The 23,274-nt window shown below is 45.3% G+C and overlaps 1 long non-coding RNA gene and 1 pseudogene across 1 annotated transcript; both read left to right on the top strand.

The window, feature by feature from the left end:
• The first annotated feature begins 315 nt into the window (after window positions 1-315).
• On the top strand, window positions 316-13,757 carry LOC139177506 (uncharacterized). The gene is made up of 2 exons (XR_011561915.1): window positions 316-583; window positions 13,395-13,757. It is a non-coding gene; the product is annotated as an uncharacterized lncRNA (long non-coding RNA).
• LOC139177505 (peroxiredoxin-2 pseudogene) lies at window positions 10,873-11,608 on the top strand (annotated as a pseudogene).
• Window positions 13,758-23,274: the final 9,517 nt, after the last annotated feature.

Below are 23,274 nucleotides of genomic sequence, written 5' to 3'. Positions count from 1 at the left end.
GTGCTCTAGAGCCCCTGCTCTGCAACAAGAGAAGCCACTGCAATGAGAACCTCATCACAACTAGAGTCATCCTGCTTGCTGCAACTGGAGAAAGCCCATGCACAGCAATGAAGACCCAGTGCAGCCAAAAACAAGTAAAAAAAAAAAAAAAACTAAAGGGGAGAAAGTGTTTGAAAAAATAGTTAATAGAAGAAAAAGTAGAAAAAAATATGGGAGACCCCTGTGAAGTAATGATTACTCAAGAGAGCAGGTTTGCTTAACTACAAAACCAAGCAGGATTGCTTAGCAACAAAACCATGCAACAGAAACACGAGATATGCCCCCAAACAATGAAACAATGGTGGCATGAGACACATATCCTGCCCAGTGAGCTCAGTAAGTTAATAATCCCTAGGACATGCTCTCTGCACACATAAAAAAAACGATAATTTATGGACTTAGTTTGACCGCACAGGGACAAGAAAACTCCCCTGCCCAACCTGGAGAAGGAGCTGATGATGGAAGCATGGTGTCTACTCAAGAAAGACAAAAGAAGTTCTTCTCTCCCTCCCCACTTTCCCTTTGATTATAAAACGGGAGTTCGGTAAGTTCTTGGAGCATGGCATCCCCTCACCCACCTGCTTATAAACCTCACAAGTGTCCTATTCTAATCAGTGATTTTTATAATCATCATTTGCCTCTCGCTGAATTCTTTCTGCACTGAGACATAAAGGACTGAGGTACCAGAGCTCTCTGGGGCCCCCAAAATAACACCAAATGGTTTCACAAATTCTTGACTATAGTCACCATGCTGTGCATCACATCCCCATGACTTCTTTGGAATTGTTTTCTTAATTTCCTTTTCATATTTTTTATAATTGGTATACAGAAATACAACTGATTTTTGTGTGTTTACTTCGTATCTTGCAATTTTACTCAAATTACTTATTAGCTCTAACAGTTTTTTAATGTATTTTTTTAGCATGTTCTACATAGAAGATCATATCATCTGCAAATAGAGGTCATTTTATTTCTTCTTTTCCAATTTGGATACCTTTTATTTCCTTTTCATGCCTACTTGCTCTCCCTATATCGGAAAGAATTGACATTAGAAGAGTCCAGTCACCTCACAGAACTTCTCTTTAGGATACTGCCATAAGGCATCTCTATCCCAAACTATTTTTATGTGTCTGCATTCAAGGTTGCAAATCCTGGGAGACAGAATTGGCACCCACTCCAGTGTTCCTGCCTGGAGAATCCCAGGGACAGGGGAGTCTGGTGGGCTGCCGTCTCTGGGGTCGCACAGAGTCAGACACGACTGAAGCGACTTAGCAGCACCAGCATGACTTTTGGGCCAATGGCCTCATCCTTGCAGGTGAGATGTTGTAAGATTAGCCTTGCTTGGGCCATAGACCTTCTCTCTGCCTAGAGAGTAAGTCTGACACCAGAAGAAAGCAATGGAAGAGATGCCCAGAGGATAAAACCGATAAGTACTTCGGTACTTGAGAGTCCACAAACAAATCACCAATCTGATCTGCAAAGGTTAATCTCTAAGTGTCTGCTTTCTTATCGATTTGCTGGAGATAAGTAAGAAGTCTGATGTTGGTACTTTCCTGTCCATTCAAAGTGGAAGACGATTTCTGTGAGGCAATAAGCAAATTGTCTGTTTTGGATCAAAGCATTATGTGAAATGTCCAAGAGAGAAGGGGGAGCTCTGGTGCCCCGAACCATACAGAACCTGTCTATGATCCTAAGAAAAATCAGGGTCAGCAAATACTTCCTGTACTGAGACCTGGAACCCAGATGCCACTTGAGCTTCTGTAGCTCACCATGGACTGGCAACAGAAATCTCTCTTACTTCCTGACCTTAAGTAATATCTTTCTTGTCTACTTAAAGTATCCTCTAAGGACCTGGTTTCTTAGAAGTGGCATACCCTCTTTGAAACTAGATGTCTTCTTTGTAACTTTGGATCATTCCCCATTTAGGCAAGAGTGAATCTTGCAACATAATTTTATACATATATATGCTATTTTGCAAATGTCCCCTGATGGACAGAACTAGTAAAACAGTTCAGTTCAGTCGCTCAGTCGCTCAGTCGTGTCCAACTCTTTGCAACCCCATGGACTGCAGCACGCCAGGCCTCCCTGTCCATTACCAACTCCCACAGTTTACTCAAACTCATGTCCATTGAGTCGGTGATGCCATCCAGCCATCTCATCCTCTGTTGTCCCCTTCTCCTCCCGCCTTCAATCTTTCCCAACATCAGGGTCTTTTCCAATGAGTCAGTTCTTCGCATCAGGTGGCCAAAGTATTGGAGCTTCAGCTTCAGCATCAGTCCCTCCAATGAATATTCAGGACCGATTTCCTTTAGGAAATTAGGATTGACTGGTTGGATCTCCTTGCAGTCCAAGGGACTCTCAAGAGTCTTCTCCAACACCACAGTTCAAAAGCATCAATTCTTTGGCACTCAGCTTTCTTTATAGTCCAACTCTCACATCCATACATGACTACTGGAAAATCCATAGCCTTGATTAGACGGACCTTTGTTGGCAAAGTAATGTCTCTGACCAAAACGTCACTTGAGGATAATAGAAAGGACCTGGGGATGAACAAACTCTCCACTTGGGTCTACTCACAAACACAAATCAGCCCTAAAGAGCTTCAGATGACTCCACCATCTTTTCTCTTTGTCTCTTCCGCTCCCCTCCAAGTTAATCACAATACAATCATTAAAAGGAAAGTATTTGTTTTTGCAATTCATCTTGTCCAAGTTCTTGCTTATTGTGATAAGCAAGATATTTGGGGAAAATATATGGAGTAAAGGTTCAGGTGCTGAGCAATGTTGTTGTTGTTTAGTCACTAAGTCGTATCTGACTCTTTTGAGACCCCATGGACTATAGATCACCAGGCTCCTCTGTTCATGGGATTTTCCAAGCATGAATACTGGAGTGGGTTGCCATTTCCTTCATCTCTTCCTGACCCAGAGATGGAACCCGCATCTCCCGCATCGCGGGCAGATTCTTTTACCACTGAGCCAACTGAGAAGCCCCAGGCAACGATGGGAAGTTAGTAGTGGATAAGTTCACTCTCCAGCAGTATAGAACACTCATATCCAACAGGAAAATCAGTAAACCAAAAATCCCATGTATCATGTGAGAATTCAATAGATGCCTTATTATTTACAAAATAATGTAAGTCATCACTTTTTCTCCCCATCCATAATAGTAGTAACTAAAACCTCTGAAAACTTTTTAAACAAAGGTAAGAAGCATTCCATGACCTCTGACATAGAACACTTCTAGACAAGATCCTTCAAATCTTCTCTTGAGAAATATCACAGTAACACTGAAGTCCAGTTTCTGGACTTAGGCGGAAAAATTATCTGAAACTTACGCAAGTACTTGAAACTCCAAATTATATATAATTTGACCTTTACTGAGCCTTATGGCAGAAAGTGAAGAGGAACTAAAAAGCCTCTTGATGAAAGTGAAAGTGGAGAGTGAAAAAGTTGGCTTAAAGCTCAACATTCAGAAAACGAAGATCATGGCATCTGGTCCCATCACTTCATGGGAAATAGATGGGGAAACAGTGGAAACCATGTCAGACTTTATTTTTGGGGGCTCCAAAATCACTGCAGATGGTGGCTGCAGCCATGAAATTAAAAGACGCTTACTCCTTGGAAGGAAAGTTATGACCTACCTAGACAGCATATTCAAAAGCAAAGACATTACTTTGCCAACAAAGGTCCGTCTAGTCAAGGCTATGGTTTTTCCAGTGGTCATGTATGGATGTGAGAGTTAGACTGTGAAGAAAGCTGAGCACCGAAGAATTGATGCTTTTGAACTGTGGTGTTGGAGAAGACTCTTGAGAGTCCCTTGGACTGCAAGGAGATCCAACCAGTCCTTTCTGAAGGAGATCAGCCCTGGGATTTCTTTGGAAGGAATGATGCTAAAGCTGAAACTTCAGTACTTTGGCCACCTCATGCGAAGAGTTGACTCATTGGAAAAGACTCTGATGCTTCGAGGGATTGGGGGCAGGAGGAGAAGGGGACGACAGAGAATGAGATGGCTGGATGGCATCACTGACTTGATGGACGTGAGTCTGAGTGAACTCCGGGAGTTGGTGATGGACAGGGAGACCTGGCGTGCTGCGATTCATGGGGTCGCAAAGAGTCGGACGCGACTGAGCAACTGAAATGAACTGAACTGAACTGAGCCATGACAGGACTTCTCCAGTGGCTCAGCCATAATGAATCCACCGGCAATGCAGGAGATGCAGGACACTCGGGTTCAGTCCCTGGGTTGGGAAGATCCCCTGGAAAAGGGCATGGCAACCCACTCCAGTATTCTTGCCTGGAGAATCCTATGGACAGAGGAGCCTGGCGGGCTACAGTCCATGGGGCCACAAAGAGTCGGACACGACTGAAGGCACTGAGCACACACACACAAGCCATTACAGCCCTTTTCTGTTTCTTTCCCCTGTTGCTCTATCCTAGATTTAGGGAAATTGTACATTTTCTCCCTCTCTGCCAGCCAGAAATTTCACATTTGAATTTCAACTAGAGGAAGTGACACAAATAAACACCCATCTCAAGTTGTGTCATCTATAATGGTTTCTTAATTTTTAAGAAATTTTTAAAAAAATTATTCTTTTTGGCCACACCACATGGCATGCAGGATCTTAAGTTTCCTGAGGAGGGATCAAACCTGCACTCCTGCAGTGGAAGCACAAGTCTTAATTAACCACTGGACTGATGGGAAAGTCCCAACAATGGTTTCTGATGAAAATTTTAAAAAAATTAGAGGAGGGGACTGTATTTATGCATACATGAACATATTATTGTACATAATTCTCAAATTACTAACTACAACATTAAACTTAAAACTGTAACCAAAAAAAAAAAAAAAAGAGAGAGAGAAGGAGACTTGCCTGGTGGTCTGGTGGTTAAGAATCTAGCTGCCAATGTAAGGGACATGGGTTCGATCCCTGAACTAGAAGATCCCACATGCCAGGAGGCAACCGAGTCCATGCACTACAACTGTTGAAGCCCGAGAGTGCTAGGGCCTTTGTTCCACAAGAGAAGCCCCTCAAGGAGAAGCCAGAGCACCGCAACTAGAGAGTAGCCCCCACCAGCCACAACTGGAGAAATGAAGTAGCAACAAAGACGAAGCTCAGCCAAAAATCAAAACGAAGTCAGAGGAGGGGACCTGGCAGACCCTCTGGGTTCTTACAGTGAGTCCTGTGGACCCGTCTCTGCTTTCAGAAGCAGCTGTAGTGGTTAGTTCCGCGTGAGCTCAGGTGTACCTAGCACTGACTGATGAGACAGCCCATGACTCCATATTCTGCCCCAGGACCTTTCCCCATGCCGCAGGAACCTGCTAGACCCATAGACAAAGCGTAGTCTGGAGCAAATTCATCCAAAGGGGAATGCGGGTGGATGCTGATCCAGCCTTCCAGCCTTCAGATGCCCCATTCTGGGAGGCATGCTATAGTTTCTCGGGAGTAGTTTCTCTGGCGAACTGGAGCCCCTGATGCCCACAGCAACCATCTAGATAATGGCTCTTACGTGGCCTCTTCCTTCTCTGTTTCATTCTCCTCAGGCCCTCCTGGGATCATCTTCCAAATAAACTACCTTCACTCAATTCTTTGTCTCAGGCTCTGCTTTCAGATGAACTCAGGAGTCATTATTGGTATTCTCGGTACAGGGACTTAGATATCTTGGCACCTGGTCTCTCTAAGGAACTGTGGCTGGGGATGGTTGTGAGTAGGAGAGAAGACCGCAGAGAACAGAGACAGATAAAGCAGAGGACTTCACTGGTGGTCCCCTGGCTGAGACTCCATGTTCCCCACGCAGGGGTCTCCAGTTCGATACCTGGTCAGAGAACTAGATCCCACACGCTGCGACTAAGAATTCGCAAGCCACAGTGAAGACTCAGCCACAGTCAAATAAATAAACAAATATTAAAGAAAAAAAGGATGAAGGGGGAGAGAAAAGAATCCAGAAGTGGACAAGGCAGAAGAGGGAAGGCTTTGGTGGAATGGGGAAGAGGGTGAATGGAGATCCTGGACCATCCAAAAAGAAGCACCGACCTTCACTCCAGGGAGGAGCCCAAGACGGTGCTGAGGCTATGGTGACATATGGTCTGCCTCCCTGTTGCCCTCCTAATTCTTATTCTGATAGCTCTAATGATTCTGTGAGTCCCCGACAGAGGCAAAAGCATGTAGTCATGGCTATTGCCTCCACTCCAGAGATTATACATGACAAACACGAAAATTCTAAGGACAGAAGGGCGTGCATGGTCCAGGCCCTATGCCCAAGGATCCCTAGTTCATTCCTACTCTTCCTTGGCCCCTTGTTTCCTTGCTTTTCTTGATACTCCCAGCTGCCCATGGGGCTTGCCCAGTAGCTCAGCGGTAAAGAATTCACCTGCAATGCAGGAGACTCAGGAGACATGGGTTCAATCCCTGGGAAGATCTCCTAGAGGAGGGCATGGAAATCCACTTCAGTATTCTTGCCTGGAGAATCCCACAGACAGAGGAGCCTCGTGGGCTACAGTCCATGGGGTCGCCAAGAGTCAGACATGACTGAAGGGACTGAGCACCAGCTGGCCATAGGGTAGATTTTCATGGTAAATTAGAGGAAGGCAAAGGCCACTGCGCCTCTTCACTTTCCCTCTGTGGATTTGAGTTTCAGGTTTGGGAGTGGGGGCCCAGTCTCAGTGCCAGGGTCACTTTTGAATCTTCGCAGGATCACACTATTGTATCACTTTCCCTCTTCACCCTCTGGACTTCCCTGGTGACTCAGACGGTAAAGAATCCACCTGCAATGCAGGAGACCTGGGTTCAGAAGATCCTCTGGAGAAGGGAATGGCTACCCACTCCAGTATTCTTACCAGGAAAATCCCAAGGACAGAGGAGCCCGAAGGGCTACTGTCCATGGGATTGCAAAGAGTTAGACAGGACTAAGCCTCACTTTCATCCTCTAATTTCTCCAGAGGAATAATTCCCCTCTTCTCACACTCCTTAAGAATGAGGTTCTAGATCTTGTTATTCATGCCCTAAGCTTATGAAGAAAAATTAAAGTTCATTAGGTGAACTTTCCTTGCAGTCCAGGGATTAAGCCTCCAAGCTCCCAATGCAGGGGCCAGATTTGATCCCTGGTCAGGGAACTAGATTCCACTTGCTGCAACTAAGAGTTTGCATGCTGAAAAAAAAAAAAAAAGATCCTGTTTGCCACAACTAAGACCTGGTGCGGTCCAATAAAAAATTTTTTAAAGTTACTTAGGAACAGGAGGTACCCTTTACCGTGGATATCCTTATGGCTTTCACCCTTTACCAAGGGAATCTTGTGAGAAGGCATGCCTTCAAACTGTAGGCAGTTTACCGGATATCCTTAGCTTTCACTTTTGTTTTGCAAAGAGCCTGAAAGTCAGAAATCAGTGAATAAGACCTTCTCCATTTCCACGTCTCTCCTGTGCAAACCTTGTGCATTCACACAGCCTTTCAGAATCCCTGGAATATGTTAGAGATTTCCAGAGTGCCCCATGATTATCCAGTTCTCCAAGGTATACTCAGATTCCCAGCCTGCCTCTCGCTAACCTCCCCTGAAAGCAGAGCCTCAGGGAGCTGCTATGTTGCCAGTGGAGGGCTATTGTTTTGATAATGCCCTGGGAGCAGGGTTATTTTGTTCTGTTGCACTGAACTCTGAGTCAAATCAAACAGCCACGACTACCTAAGAATAGAGATTTTCCAGGGAGCTCCAAGTTCAGACAAAATATTGACTGTACTCTGGGGGTGTTGCTTTTCAATGAGCTCCACAAGAGGTCAGTCCTCTCCATCCACTGTGAGACTGCTGGCTTTTTGTGGCTACCACCCACCTGAGCTGGGGAGGGAGGGGATGGAAAGAGTAGCCCATTCACAAATTAAAATACCACTGATCCCATTTTCTAAGCACAGTCCTGTTGTTTCTCTCGAATAGATGATTTTCAGTTTGTTCTGTGGCTTCGGTTAGTTTCCCAATATCTAAAAAGGTTGATGTTAGTTGTTTTGCTGGTATTTTCACTGTTTTTTTTTTTGTGGGAGAGTTTGTTCACTGAGGTCCTCTCTGTCATTCTGGAAGCTGATCTCCAGGCAAGCTCATTCCTAAACATGGTTCGTTCTCACGTATCCTCCACCTCTCAGCAGAGTCTTTACTTAGAGTTTGTCCTGCTTCCATCAAACTCAGAGTCAGTTGTGATTTAAACTTATTCTGGTGTGGACTATTCCAGTTATCCTTCAGGTGTACAGTTCTCTTAAATGGAACTTCCAGAAGTCATTGTGTTAGGGGAAGCACACTGATTGAAACCCGCCCACCCTGGCCAGGCACCACGGTAACTATTTGCATGAGTTGTTTTACGACAGGAGATCCTGGTAGGGAACACGGAACTAATAAGCCACCGCCAACCAGAAGAGTTCAGGAAAGGTCAAAAGGAGACACCACATGTCCAACCACCTCCCGGAATCCTCTCTGGCATCCATCTTGGCTGAAAAGGCGTGTACCACCAGGAAGGACTCTGAGTCAGAATGATTGGCTCAAGACAACCCGTAAACTAATCCCATCAACATAAAATCTGAGACTCCAAGCCATGTAGCAGAGCTGTTCTCCTGGGTTCCCTTACTCTGCTGCTCTCCACCTCGGTGCTCTTTCCCTATAAAATCTCTTGCTTTGTCAGCACATGCGTCTCCTCAGACAGTTCATTTCTGAGTGTTAGAGAAGAGCCTGGTTTCGGGCCCTGGAAGGGGTCCGCTTCCTGTAACAATTGGAACATATTCATCAGATCATCCAACTTCCCTGGCGATCCAGTGGTTAAGAATCTACCTGTCCAAAAAGAAAAAAAGAATCTGCCTTGCCAATGCAGGAGACACAAGTTTGACCCCTGGTCTGGGAAGATCCCACATGCGAGAAGCAACGAGGCCAGTGTGCTCCAACTACTGAAGCCCAAGTGCCCTAGAGCCCGCACTCAGCAAGAGAGAAGCTACCAGAATGAGAAGCCCGTGTGCCTCAACAAAGAGTAGCCCCTGCCACTAGAGAAAGCCCACGTGCAGCAACAGAGAGGCAGTGAAGCATGCCCCTCCCCCCTTGCTCCCCCGCAATAAAATAAAATAAAATAAACCATCCCACTAGCCTGCTGCGCAGCAGAAGACTGCTTACTGAAACAGCACCCTGGGCAGAAGGTGATAACTTGAGAACTGTTAAGTTCCCTGTACAAGTGTCCTGGCTGGAACAAATCCCAGTAGCTTCTTCCTGTTCTCGTTTTTACCTGGCTTGTCATCCAGGGTGTGTTCTTGATCCACCATTGCTAACTATGGGGAAGGAAATGCATGGTGGGCTATTTGGGAGGAGGCGCTAATCTCTCCTACTTAGCTCTGGACCTTTCGCCTGGCATTAGTGCAGCCAATCAATAGTATCTTATCTCCAGACGTCTCAGTCCTTCCCCTAAGAATCAGTTCAGATTGTTTCCATGCTATTCATGACTTTACTACTGGGACATGAACTGTGCCTTTTCAGGATCCCAGTTGATAATCTGACAAAAGTTTTTTGTCTTTAATGAGTTTTTGTTAACCTCCAATGATTGAGTGTGAGTGAAAGAAATATACACCAACTCCTCTATCTCCATGTAATTGATTTAAATAAAGGAATATTAACATCAATGATGAAAATACACGTCATTGATGAAACAAGGGAAGAGAGACATGGATATATACCACAATCATTTCTGCTGGATGATTGTCACCAATTTAAGATTAAAACCTACACCTTTCATTTAAGTCTTTAATTTAAGACTAAAACCTACACCTTTCATTTCCAAGAGATTAGTGTTGTGTCATGAAAACTGAATAGAGGAAATCCTAGCAGATCCTCACTAATACCCACTAAACAGAGAAATACAGTGTCCTAGAAAAAGCAGTTTTTGTGTGTGTGTCTGTGTTTTTGAGAGATGGGGCCATTTCCTACTTGGAATTTCTTTTAATGCTATAGATTAATAGCACCTGTGTATAGTTGAGGAACGAAAAGGAGGCCATGAAAACAGAAAAACCTGTGGAGAGGTCTTTCCCTGACTGTACATCCCATTAAAGCAAGAAGCTCATCTCAAGGGCTGAGAGAAGTTCCCTTATATTTAGGGGCAACTGACCCCATGAGGAAATTCAACTTACAAAACAGCCAGGAAGGAAGCCATACACATGAACCTGAAGCAGAAGCAGAACCAAACGAGAGAATAGATACCAAAAACTATTACCTGGAACAGAAATTTGAACAAACAAAAGATAAAAGTCTACCCGGAGGAACTTCTAGACAAGACAACCCATGACTCTAACTTCCTCTCAATTCTGTGCAGGAAACTGACATTCTGAACTTAATATTTTAAACCCACATAATGAAGGACTCCAAGAGCAGCCAGGTAAATAGTGAGAGACCCAAGGAAAATAAATGCAGAATATTTACAGTCAATTATCAAATCTTTCTAAATCAGAGATTGGCAAAGTTTTTCTTATAGGGCCAGATGGATAAACATTTTAGGCTTTGTGGGCCAAGAGACACAGTGAAAGCTCTTATTATTTAAAAATATAATCATTAAAATGTAAAAACTATTTTTAACCTGTGGGCTGTTAAAAACAAAATTAGCCACTGGCCAGATATGGCCCATGGGCTGTAGTTTGCTGGTCTAGACTTGTTGATATTGTTTAGTCGCTAAGTTGCGTCCGATTCTTTTGTGATCCTATGGACTGCCGCCCACCAGGCTTCTCCGTCCATGGGATTTTCCCAGGCAAGAATACTGGATTGGGGGCCCTACCAAAAGGAGTCTGCCCATCGCAGAGTCCACGCACCCACCCTTGCCCACGCAGCTTTAGTCATGGCATCCAGCAACGCGCATATCGGAAAACCCGCCCTGCAATTCCAGGTTCCCCCAGTGGTGGATGGCGCCTTCAAGAAGGTGAAGCTTTCTGAGTACAAAGGAAACTACAGGGCCCGCTTTTTCTCCCATCTGCAATTTACCTTTGTGTGCCCCATGGAGACCATGGCTTTCAGCAACGTGCTGTGGAGTTGCACAAGCTGAACTGAGCGTCTCCGTGGACTCTTAGTTCACTCACCTGGCTTGGATCAACACCCCCCAGAAGGAGGGAGGCTTGGGCCCTGGAACATCCCCCTGCTGGCCCATGTAACCAGAAACTTCTCCCATGATTATGGTCCCAAGGAAGATGAAGGTATTGCCTACAGGGGCCTCTTTATCATTAATGGCAAGGGTGATCCCTAGATCACCCTCAGTGATTTGTCTGTGGGGTGCTCAGTGGATGAGGCTCTGTGGTTGGTCCAGGTCTTACAAATCACAGAGGAGCATGAGGAAGTCTGTCCTGCTGGCTGGATGCCGGCAGTCACACAGTCAAGCCCAGTGTGAACCACAACAAGGGAATCCTTCTCTAAACACAACCAGGCTGGCAGATGGGTGGCAAGCTGGGGCTCTTGGCCACCATCTGTGCCCCTACCTGTGTGTGCCCCTTACTGACCCAGGAAAGGCCAGACCTGCCTCTTTAGACTCGACGGTCCAAGATGGAAGAGGGGCTAAGCCAAAGCCTTCTTAACCTCCTAGCTGAGAGCTAGGTGAATGGTGATCCCCTCTTTGGATCCCACATAACTGGGAACAGGCCTAGAGGTGATTAATAAAGTATTAGTGCATGCATGTGTGCTAAGTTGCTTCAGTTGTGTCTGACCCTTTGCAACACTATGGACTGTAGCCCACCAGGCTCCTCTGTCCATAGGATTCTCCAGGCAAGAGTACTAGACTGGGCCATTTCCTATTCCTGGGGATTTTCCAACTCATGTCTCCTGCACTGGGAGGCTAATTCTTTACCACTGAACCACTAGGGAAGCCCGATCTAGACTTATCCTCACTCAAATATGAATAATGAGGAAAATCACTGGATCTGTGACTGTTATGAAACACAGCAGAAAAAGATAGACACAGCATATATAGAGAGACAGATATTAGCAAAGATACTTTAGGTCATGTCAGAAATCCAATTTAAACTATCTTCAGGGAAAAAGGATTATTAGCTCAAATAACTGAGCAGCGCTGGTGGGTCAAAAGGGGGAGCAAAGTGATCTTTTTCTTGCACCTCTTTTGTCAGCTTTTCTCTATGATTCAGTCACTTTCAATCTGCAGATGTAAAAGAAATATGTTGGAAATCTGGATTAAGCGAAAGATTCGGGAAAAATAAAAATAAGTAAAACTGACCAATAAATATCTGTATAGATGCATAACATGAAAGTGACTTAAAAACTGATGAAGAGAGAATTCCTAGTGGTCCAGTGGGTAGGACTCCGAGTTTCCACAGCAGGGGGCTTAGTTCCTGGTGGGACAACTAAGATCCTGCATGCCCCGTGGCACCTCTAAATAAAAGCAAAGAAAAAATAAGTGCCAACATTGAATAGTTAAGGTTGGGGCTGGAATGTTCTGGACTTGTCAGCCAGGCCGCGCCAGCTGCCTGTGTCAAAAAAGCAAAAAAGAAGTTTAAAAACTAGTTTAAAAAAAAAAAAAAAGCTAATGAGTAAGCTCTGGGTTTGAGAGGTGGATTTGAGAGGGCTTGAGGTGCGTGGGGGAAGCTTGGAAAGGGAGAGAGAATGGAAGAGGAGGAGAATCGACTAAGGACAAGGAAGGAGGTTCTTGAGTATTGTTCTGGGTGCACAGATCCAGAAATTTGAGGCAGTACTTATTCTTGTAGCATTCCTCATCATTCTCGGTACAGGAGCGGAGAAGACAGCACCGAATTTGTTCTCAAGATGGTGTTGGATGTCAATTCATAGCTGAGTTGGTAAAGAATGTGCCTGCAATGCAGGAGACCCCGGTTCGATTCCTGGGTCGGGAAGATCCCCTGGCAAAGGGATAGGCTACCCACTCCAGTACTCTTGGGCTTCCCTTGTGGCTCAGCTGGTAAAGAATCCACTTGCAATTTGGGAGACCTGGGTTTGATCCCTGGTTTGGAAGATTCCCCTGGAAAAGGGAAAGGCTACCCACTCCAGTATTCTGGCCTGGAGAATTCCATGGACTACAGTCCATGGGGGTCTCAAAGAGTCGGACTCGACAGAGCAACTTTCACTTTCACTTTCTGATAGTAAAACAGAGCAGGACCATATGGTCCTTGCTCACCCAATCCCCCCACTGCCACCCACAGTATCTTCTGCCTGACTTTTGCCTGTGAAAAACTTCACAGGTTTAATAAGTTTAATCAGAGAAGTGAGACATACTGAAACAAAGGAAAACAGTCCAAGGAGACTAAATAATAATAATGCAGTCATTAAGCATAGTCAAGGACCTTTAATATTTTCTCAAGGGCTATAGATAATATTCTGAGCCATACCCTGTGACTTGTCTTATAGCTGTCTTATAGATACCAAAACACCAGGTGGAGAAGTTAACTACATGATGACCAGACTGTGCCCAGGACTTGAGCTGCCACAATTCTGAGAACTGACTGCAAAGAAATGGAAACAAGTGCACCCCACTGAAGATTAACTGTACCTACAACCACCAAGATGATGCTGATCAGACCACTGATGACCAATTTGAAGATGACTGTTAGAGATGACTGTACTCTTTCTGCCTGTAATCCCCCCCACTCTGTCTATAAAAACCTTCACCCCCTGATTGTCCGGCTGAGGGGGAGTCGGCCTTTGGACAGGGTCAGCCACTCTCCCTCCCAGTTGCCGGCATCTGAAATAAAGCAAACTTTCCTTTCCAGCAACCCGGCCTGTTTACCGGCTTTTGAGTGGCAAGCAGACCTGTATACCCCTCCCCACACCTTTCAGTAACAACAGAAGAAGGAAGGGATGCGGGAAGTGAGAGTGCTCCTCAAGGACTAGTTGAGGTGATAACCAGGGAGGTCAGACTACAGAGCAAGGGAAGTTTGGCAGTAATGGAGCTGATGTGTTGAGAAAAGAAAGATCAAGAACCTACATGTCTCTAGAAATTTACACAACATTGTATATCAACTATATTTCAACAAAATAAAAGAACCCCTATGCCTTTTTTGGGTCAGTCAAACCTCAAAGCTGGCAAAAAAAAAAAGAACCTACAGGACTCTGTATGATCTCAAAACAGTAATAAAAGCTAGGGTTTGGAAGAGGTAGAAATAGAGAATGGTAGGTACACTGAAGTCAAAGATCTCCATTTTGTTTTATTATTATTTTTACTTAACATTTGGCCACACCTTGCAGCTTGCAGGATCTTAGTTCCCCGACCACAGGGTTGAACCAGGGCCCCTAGAAATACAGACTCCTAACCACTGGACTGCCAGCTGCTGCTGCTGCTAAGTTGCTTCAGTCGTGTCCGACTCTGGCGACCCCATGGATTGCAGCCTACCAAGCTTCTCCGTCAATGGGATTCTTCAGGCAAGAACACTGGAGTGGGTTGCCATTTCCTTCTCCAATGCATGAAAAGTGAAAAGTGAAGGTGAAGTCGCTCAGTCGTGTCTGACTCTTAGCGACCCCATGGACTGCAGCCTACCAGGCTCCTCCGTCCATGGGATTTTCCAGGCAACAGTACTGGAGTGGGGTGCCATTGCCTTCTCCCACTGGACTGCCAGGGGATCGCCCAAAGATTTCTAACGGGGAGCAGTTTCTTGCATGGTCATGGGTGAGTCCACTTTCCCTGGAGTGAAACTATATGTCACTTGAGTTGCATAAGTCACTGAAGTGTGGCTCATAACCATGAGATTTCATGTTTCTTTCAAGGGAAGATGAAGTTATCAGGGTGCTGGCAAGGACGGGGGTTAGCAGTAGACAGGAGCCAGGGGCTACAAGCTCTTATAAATGCAGTCTAGAACCATAAACCGGTGGATGAGAAAGAAAAGTGGTGGAGGAATTTTTACCCATCTGAGAGGAGTACTGGTTTGGTAATAATGGAAATGAAAAAAAAAAAAAAGCAGAACTCCCTCCAGCCCCTACAATGTATGGATTGTGGGAGATCTTGAGCCACCTAACTTCAAAAGAGTAGTCCCAGAAGTAGGATTTTCAAGATAAAACAAGAAGGGAGGGAGGGAAGATTATAGAGGAGAAAAGAATGTGGAGGAGTTTGTTTATAATGGGAGTAAATATCCAGAAGGCACAGCAGAAAAATATTTTGGGGAAGGGAGCGTGGGAGGATGAGTCAGGAAAGAGAGAATAAAGTGGCATTGGCCCGAAAGTACAGGAGAGGAAAAGAGAAGTATGGGGACCCCCCTGGCAGTCCAGTGGTTAAGTCTTCATCTTCCAGTGCAAGAGGTGTGAGTTCCATCCCTGGCCAGGGAGCTAACATTCCACATGCCTCAGGGCCCAAAAAAGAACCCCAAATATATTATAAAAACAGAAGCAATATTGTAATAAATTCAATAAAGATACTTTTTAAATGGCCCACATCAAAAAAAAAAAAAAAAGGAAAGAGAGGGAGATACAGAAGTTAAAAGATGAGCTGCCCATATTTGGGATAAAACCCAAGAATGATAAGTGAGTTCAGTTGGCTTCTACGTGAAACTCTAGTGCCCTGTTCAGGTTCCTCTGATATTCTGAGTATAGCTAGTTTCAGATAAAGTCTCAGTGGATTCTGTATCATGACATGCAGGCTGGGGAGCTGGGTAATCGTGTTGGAGCAGGTCTAGTTTGGCTCTATCGCTCAGTAACTTCCAAGCCATTGTGGACAGTACGTGTTCAACGTGTGTTCATTTCTTGTCCAATGAAAGAGGGACTCGGTGTGACCAAAGAAAGTAGATGAAGTCGCCAAAGGACTGAAAAGCCTAGAAGATCTCAGCTATTCTTCCTTCCCTTCCCATTTCAAGAGTCAGAAAACTGGGGGATGGGGTGGGGCTGAGATTCTCCTGCCTCAGAGAACAGGAGGGGCTGAGTGACTATCCTTTCTTTCATCTTGAATTGGATAGGAAGTTATGTCTGTTGAAAGGGAGGTGGGGGAGGAACTTCCCTGGTGGTCCAGTGGCTAGGACCCCATCCTCCCAATGCAGGGACCCCAGGTTCCATCCCTGGTCAGGGAACTAGATCCCCCACATGCCCCAACAAAGATTCTGCATACTGCAACTAAGGATCCTTCATGCCTCATCTAAGACCTGGCACCGCCAAATAAATAAGCAAGTGTTTTAAAAAAGAAAAGGAGGGGGGGAGGAGAGGAAGAATTCTTCATCCTCCGTCCCATGGAACATGTCCCAAAAAAGTCACTCACTGAAATGTCTGTATGAGATTCAAGCTTCTGAAATGAAGGTGGGGAAATCAGTCCACTGACAGATGAGGTGGAGGAAAATGTCTTTCTTTTAAACAGAGACTCTCCCTGGTCTCCCTCACTTCCTACCGTCATCTTCATCAAATTACCCAACAGTTCTGACATATCCTCATTTCACTCCATCTTCTGAATATTTTCTCAGGTCTAATCTCCATGACATGGTCACTGGTCCTTGGGGATTTTATGTTTTTGTACTATATTTGTGAGTTTGTTTCCTCCTGTCTCTTTACTGTTCTTCCCTACTATGTCTTCCCTTGTGGCTCAGCTGGTAAAGAATCTGCCTGCAATACAGGGGACCTGGGTTCAATCCCTGGGTTGGGAAAGATCCCCTGGAGGAGGGAAAGGCTACCCACCCCAGTATTCTGGCCTGAAGAATTCCATGGATTGTACAGTTCATGGGATCCTAAAGAGTCAGACAGGACTGAGCAACGTTCACTTTCACTTTCTTTTTACTATGCTGCAGTAGAAAAAGTGCTGAATAGGATTACCCTTAACTACTCAGAACTGGATGTTAAATAACACCTCAAAAACTGAAGGTACAGCCCTGTTAGGGAGATTGATAGATCCCAAAGTTGGGAAGTGTGTGCGTGTGTTAGTCGTTCACTCAAGGTTCAGTGTATAATACTTTGTTTAGAAATAATATCTTTCCATCTAAAATTTGGGAAATAGGGAAACTTTGTTGACCTCAAGCAAAAAAAAAAAAAAAAAAAAATTTTGTTTCCTTTTTTTGGCTCAGATGGTAAAGTGTCTGGCAGGTTCGATCCCTGGTTTGGGAAGATCTCCTGGAGAAGGAAACCGCAACCCACTCCAGTACTCTTGCCTGGAGAATCCCACCGACGGAGGAGCCTGGTAGGCTACAGTCCATGGGGTCACAAAGAGTCGGACACGACTGAGCGACTTCACTTTCACTTTCAGTGGCTTGTAGGATCTTAGTTCCTCAGCCAGAGATGGAACCCAGGCCCTGGCAGTGAAAGTGCCAAGTCCTAAGCACTGGTTCGCTAGGGAATTCCTCACTTCAAACAAAATTTTAACTTCAGATTTTTGTCTGTTAAAGGATGTATTACTATTTACCTTTGCAGAGCTATTATATTAACCCTATAGTATACTAGGGATCTAGCATGAAATAGGCCTTCAACAAATAGTAACCATTATTATGGGCTTCCCAGGTGGCTCAGTGGTTAAGAATCTGCCTGCAGGCTTGGCCCTTTCCAAAGCAGATGCTTCTAGTTACCAGCCACAGGAAAATCTTAATAAAATCTTAATCTTTCTTCCACTGCACCACATAACTTTCTGGTCAGCTTGTCTGGATGAAGTAATTGAAAAATGTTCCTTTAATCAGTAACAAAATAAATTGACTTTTTGGGTTACGAGAAGGGCTAATTAGAAAGTCATAAGCCTGCACCTAATATTTACAGCTCCTTATCCCATCAAGCTCTCCCTTGCTCTCAGCTGATTTCACTTCTATTTCACTGAGAAGGTATAGGCCAATGGGCAGTAGATTCCTCAGCCTCCTGTGCTGTGCTGTGCCTGGTTGCTCAGGTCATGTCCGACTTTTTACGATCCCATGGACTGTAGCCCACCAGGCTCCTCTGTCCGTGGGGATTCTCCAGGCAAGAATACTGGAGTGGGTTGCCATGCCCTCCTCCAGAGGATCTTCCCAACCCAAGGATTGAACCCAGGTCTCCCTCATGGCAGGCGGATTCTTTACCAGCTGAGCCACCAGGGAATCCCAAGAGTACTTAAGTGGGAGGCCTATCCCTTCTCCAGTGGATCTTTCTAACCTAGGAATTGAACCATGGTCTCTGGCATTGCCAGCAGATTCTTTAGCAGCTGAGCTACCAGGGAAGTGCCCCTCAGCCTCCTACCGCCCCCCAAACCTACAAACTTGTCTGCATTTTCCTTATCTCCTCAATGGTGAAGCTGTCTTGCTTCTGAGGTGATTCTCTTCACTTCCATGCTGAATCGATGGCTCTCAGATATGATCCCTGGACTGGGAGCATCAGCAGCACCTTGGAGTTTATTAGAAATGCAAACTCTTGTGCCCCATTCCAGAAGTACTGAAGCAGAAACTCTGGGAGTGGGTCCCAGAAACCTGTTTCAGCAAGCCCACGAGGTGCTTCTGATGCACCCTTCAGTTTGAGAACCACTGCTCTAAATTCTTCAGAGAAGGCAGTGGCACCCCACTCCAGTACTCTTGCCTGGAAAATCCCATGGACGGAGGAGCCTGGTGGGCTGCAGTCCATGGGGTCGCTAAGAGTTGGGCACGACTGAGCAACTTCACTTTCACTTTTCACTTTCATGCATTGGAGAAGGAAATGGCAACCCACTCCAGTGTTCTTGCCTGGAGAATCCCAGGGACAGGGGAGCCTGGTGGGCTGCCGTCTCTGGGGTCGCACAGAGTCGGACACGACTGAAGCGACTTAGCAGCAGCAGCAGCTCTAAATTCTTGCTATTCAAAGTGGAGCCCATGACGCATCATTGGCATCACCTGGGAGCTTGTTAGACCTGTTGGCTCAATCCCACCGTTGAGTCCAAGATCCCCAGGTGAATAATAAAGTTTGAGAAACACTACTGTAGATAGCATTCTCTTCTCAGCGACCATCCACACTCCCCCTCTCTCTATCACTTTTTACCCTCTTTTGGGTATCTCCTGTCAGCATTTAAAAAAAAATTATTTATATTTATTTATTTATTCTTGGCTGTGTTAGGTCTTCATTGCTGTATGAAGACTTCCTCTAGTCGAAGTGAGTGGGGGCTCCTCTCTAGTTTTGGTACATGTGCTTTTTTTTTTAAAAAAAAAAAAACACTTTTTTTTTTTTTTTTGTATTGTGGGTAGAGCTGATTAACAATGTTGGAACAGTTTCGGGTGAATAGTGAAGGAACTCAGCCATATATATACATGTGTCCATTCTCCCCCAGCACCTACCGTTTGGATTACCACAACTGTGGAAAATTCTGAAAGAGATGGGAATACCAGACCCCTGACCTGCCTCTTGAGAAATCTTATGCAGGTCAGGAAGCAACAGTTAGAACTGGACATGTAATAACAGAGTGGTTCCGAATAGGAAAAAGAGTATGTCAAGGCTGTATATTGTCACCCTGCTTATTTAACTTATATGCAGAGTACATCATGTGAAATGCAGGGCTATATGAAGCACAAGCTGGAGTCAAAATTGCCAGGAGAAATAAAAGTAACCTCAGATATGCAGATGACACCACCCTTATGGTAGAAAGTCAAGAAAACTAAAGAGCCTCTTGATGAAAGTGAAAGAGGAGAGTGAAAAATTTGGCTTAAAGCTCAACATTCAGAAAACTAAGATCATGGCATCTGGTCCCATCACTTCATGGCAAATAGATGGGGAAACAGTGGAAACAGTGTCAGACTTTATCTTTTGGGGCTCCAAAATCACTGCAGATGGTGACTGCAGCCAGGAAATTAAAAGATGCTTACTCCTTGGAAGAAAAGCTATGATCAACCTAGACAGTATATTAAAAAGCAGACATTATTTTGCTAACAAACGTCCTATAGTCAAGGCTATGGTTTTTCCAGTAGTTATGTATGGATGTGAGAGTTGGACTATATAGAAAGCTGAGCGCCAAAGAATTGATGCTTTTGAGCTGTGGTGTTGGAGAAGACTCTTGAGAGTCCCTTGGACTGCAAGGAGATCCAACCAGTTCATCCTAAAGGAGATCAATCCTGAATATTCATTGGAAGGACTGATACTGAAACTGAAATGGCAATACTTTGACCACCTGATGCCAAGAACTGACTCATTGGAAAAGACCCTAATGCTGGGGAAGATTGAAGGCAGGAAGAGAAGGGGACGACAGAGGATGAGATGGCTGGATGGCATCACTGACTCGATGGACATGAGTGAGTCTGAGTGAACTCCGGGAGTTGGTGATGGACAGGCAGGCCTGGCGTGCTGCAGTCCATGGAGTCCCAAAGAGTCAGACACGACAGAGCAACGGAAATGAACTGATTCTCCCCAAACTGCTTCTCACTGTGGTGGCTTCTCTTGTTGTGGAGCATGGGCTCTAGGTGCTCAGGCTTCAGTAGTTGCAGCACTCAGGCTCAGTAGTTGTGGCTCTTGGGCTCTAGATTGTAGGTGGTCTCAGTAGTAGTGGCACATGGGCTTAGTTGCCTCGAGGCATGTAGGATCTCCCTGGACCAGGGATTGAACCCTCAACCCCTATACTGGCAGATGGATTCTTATCCACTGTACCATCAGGGAAGTCCCATGTTTGTCTTAACATCCTCCTCCTTTGGCAGTGGTAAAGAATCCGCCCATCAGTGCAAGAGATGCAAGAGACTTGGTTTCCATCCCTGGGTCGGGAAGATCCCCTGGAAAAGGAAATGGCAAGCCACTACAGTATTCTTGCCTGGAAAACCCCATGGACAGAGGAGCCTGATGGGCTACAGTCCATGGGGTTGCAAAGAGTTGGACATGACTGACCATAAGAGCATACGGAACACCTGTTTCTCTGACCACTCATTACCAGCCCTCCCATACCCAGGCTGGGTGCTTCAGAGATGTGAGTCTACTTGGTCTAAAACAGGGTTCCCAGTCTCAACACTCTTGACACTTTGTTTTTATATTTTTGGCTGTGCCTTGGGGCTTGCGGGATCTCAGTTCCCTGACCAGGGACTGAATCCATGTCACTGGCAGTGGAAGTGCAGAGTCCTAACCACTGGGCCACCATGGAATTCCCCGACACTCTTGACATTTTGGACAGGATAATTCTTTGTTCTGGAGCTTCAGTAGGGGGAGGGGGTGTCCTGTGCATTGCAAGATATTTAGTAGCATCCCTGATCTCTACCCAACTAGCATTAGATGCCAATAGCACCCCTTTATTCCACCTGTGACAACCAGAAATGTCTCGAGACACTGCCCAAAGTCTCCTCAGAGAAAACGGCCTTGTGGTTAAGAACCACTAATCTAAAAGTAATCTCAGACTTCCTCGGTGTTCTAGTGGTTAAGAATCCACCTGCCAATGCAGAGGACACGGGTTCAGTCAATGGTGCAGGATGAGTCCACATACCCAAGGACAACAAAGATGATAGGCCACAGTTACTGAAACCCATATGACCTAGAACTCTGCAACAGTAGAAGCAACCACAGTGAGAAGCTGAGCACTGCAGCCAGAGAGTAGCCCTTGCTCACCGACACTAGAGAAAGCCCTTGCTCAGCAACGAAGACCTAGTGCAGCCAGAAATAAATAAAACAATTTTTAATATTTATTTATTTTTTAGGCTACATCAGGTCTTTTGTGGCATGTGAACTCTTAGTTGCGGCCTGTGGTAATCTAGTTCCCTGACCAGGGATCAAACCCGAGCCTCCTGAGTTGGGAACACAGAGTCTTATCCACTGGACCACGAGGGAAGTCCCCAAATATTTTTTAAATGAAAATTTCTAAAAATAAAAGTTAATCTCCTGTAAGCTACTTCATGGAGAAGGAAATGGCACCCCACTCCAGTACTCTTACTTGGAAAATCCCATGGACAGAGGAGCCTGGTAGGCTGCAGTCCATGGGGTCGATAAGAGTCAGACACGACTGAGCGACTTCACTTTCACTTTTCACTTTCATGCATCGGAGAAGGAAATGGCAACCCACTCCAGTGTTCTTGCCTGGAGAATCCCAGGGACAGCGGAGCCTGGTGGGCTGCTGTCTGTGGGGTCGTGAAGAGTTGGACACGACTGAGAGACTTCACTTTCACTTTCACTTTCTTCACTTGAGAAAAAGTTGTGGAAAGTCATTCTTCTTCTCTCACCACACTGGGGAAGCATGCAACGTGGACTTCCTTATAACTCGAAATGAAGAAAGCGAAGGGTCCCACCACATCACTGAATCACCGGATCAACCAGGCCTTATGTCTGTCCTTCCTCTGGATTTAATTTTGAATAATAAACCTTCTAAATGCACTTACTCATCTTGTTGACTCTTGTTTGTCTCCTTCCTTAGTATCTGTTTGTTTTTTTTTGTGTCTCAGTCTGTTCCCTTTAGCGTGACATTCTGTTTGCACTGTTGGTTTGGTTTTCTACTTGTTTCCCAGCAGATACTAACTTTAACTCTTTCTCCACTTTTTTTTTTTAAATGTATTTATTTATTTGGCTATGCTGGATCTTAGTTGCTAAACTCAGAATCTTTGATTTTCATTGTGGCATGCAGGATCATTCGTTGTGGCATGTGAGATCTAGCTCTCTTGCCCAGGGATCAAACCCAGGCCCCCTGCATTGGGAGCACAGAGTCTTAGCCACTGGACCACAGGAAAGTCCCTCTCCATGTTTTTCAGGAAGGCTAGTTATCTCACCATGGTCACCTGGTTGGGACCAGGCTCCCAACTTCAGGCCTTAACCTGAAACCTCACAGACGACTCTCTGCACACCTGAGGGGCACCTGGAACACAGCAGTCAGAACAGAGGTCTGACTGGGCTCCAGAACGCTTTCACGGCTCCTCAGGCTCACTGGTGCCCTCTGCTGATACTAGGTCAGGAGTCTGCACCGCTCCAACCTAAAACCAATTTTCTCTGGAGTTGTAAGACCTTCACTCGAACCTGTAGAAGTGGGATTGAGAAATAGAAACAGGAAGTCCAAAAATTTTGGGCTCTTGGAATCAAAAGAACGTGTCAGTTCGAAAGGCTTAGACGAACATTTTGGGGATATGTGTTCTTCTCTAGCCACAGTGCCTTGAACAGCCTTAGTCCAAGGTAAGAATTCAATACATATTTGCTGAGTGACTGTGTGCTGATGAGCAAATGAAGGGCTGGTCTGCGGAGAAAGGCATAGTTGACACACTTTATGCTCCTAGAAAGATAAAAAGAACAATTGTCTTGGTTCCTGACAAGTCCCTATTCAAGGTCCTGCCTTCAGATTCCATGAGACACTCCTGTATTTGTATAACAAATCTGTAACTGGGCAAGACCCTAGGGGGTCTTCCCAGGACAGATCCACCACATACCCTCTGCCTGCCTCTTGTCTGTAGAAAACGTCAGC

Source organism: Bos indicus, chromosome 19 (assembly GCF_029378745.1).
Source record: "Bos indicus isolate NIAB-ARS_2022 breed Sahiwal x Tharparkar chromosome 19, NIAB-ARS_B.indTharparkar_mat_pri_1.0, whole genome shotgun sequence".
Lineage (NCBI taxonomy): Eukaryota > Metazoa > Chordata > Mammalia > Artiodactyla > Bovidae > Bos > Bos indicus.
This window is presented reverse-complemented; position numbering and strand designations above follow the sequence as displayed.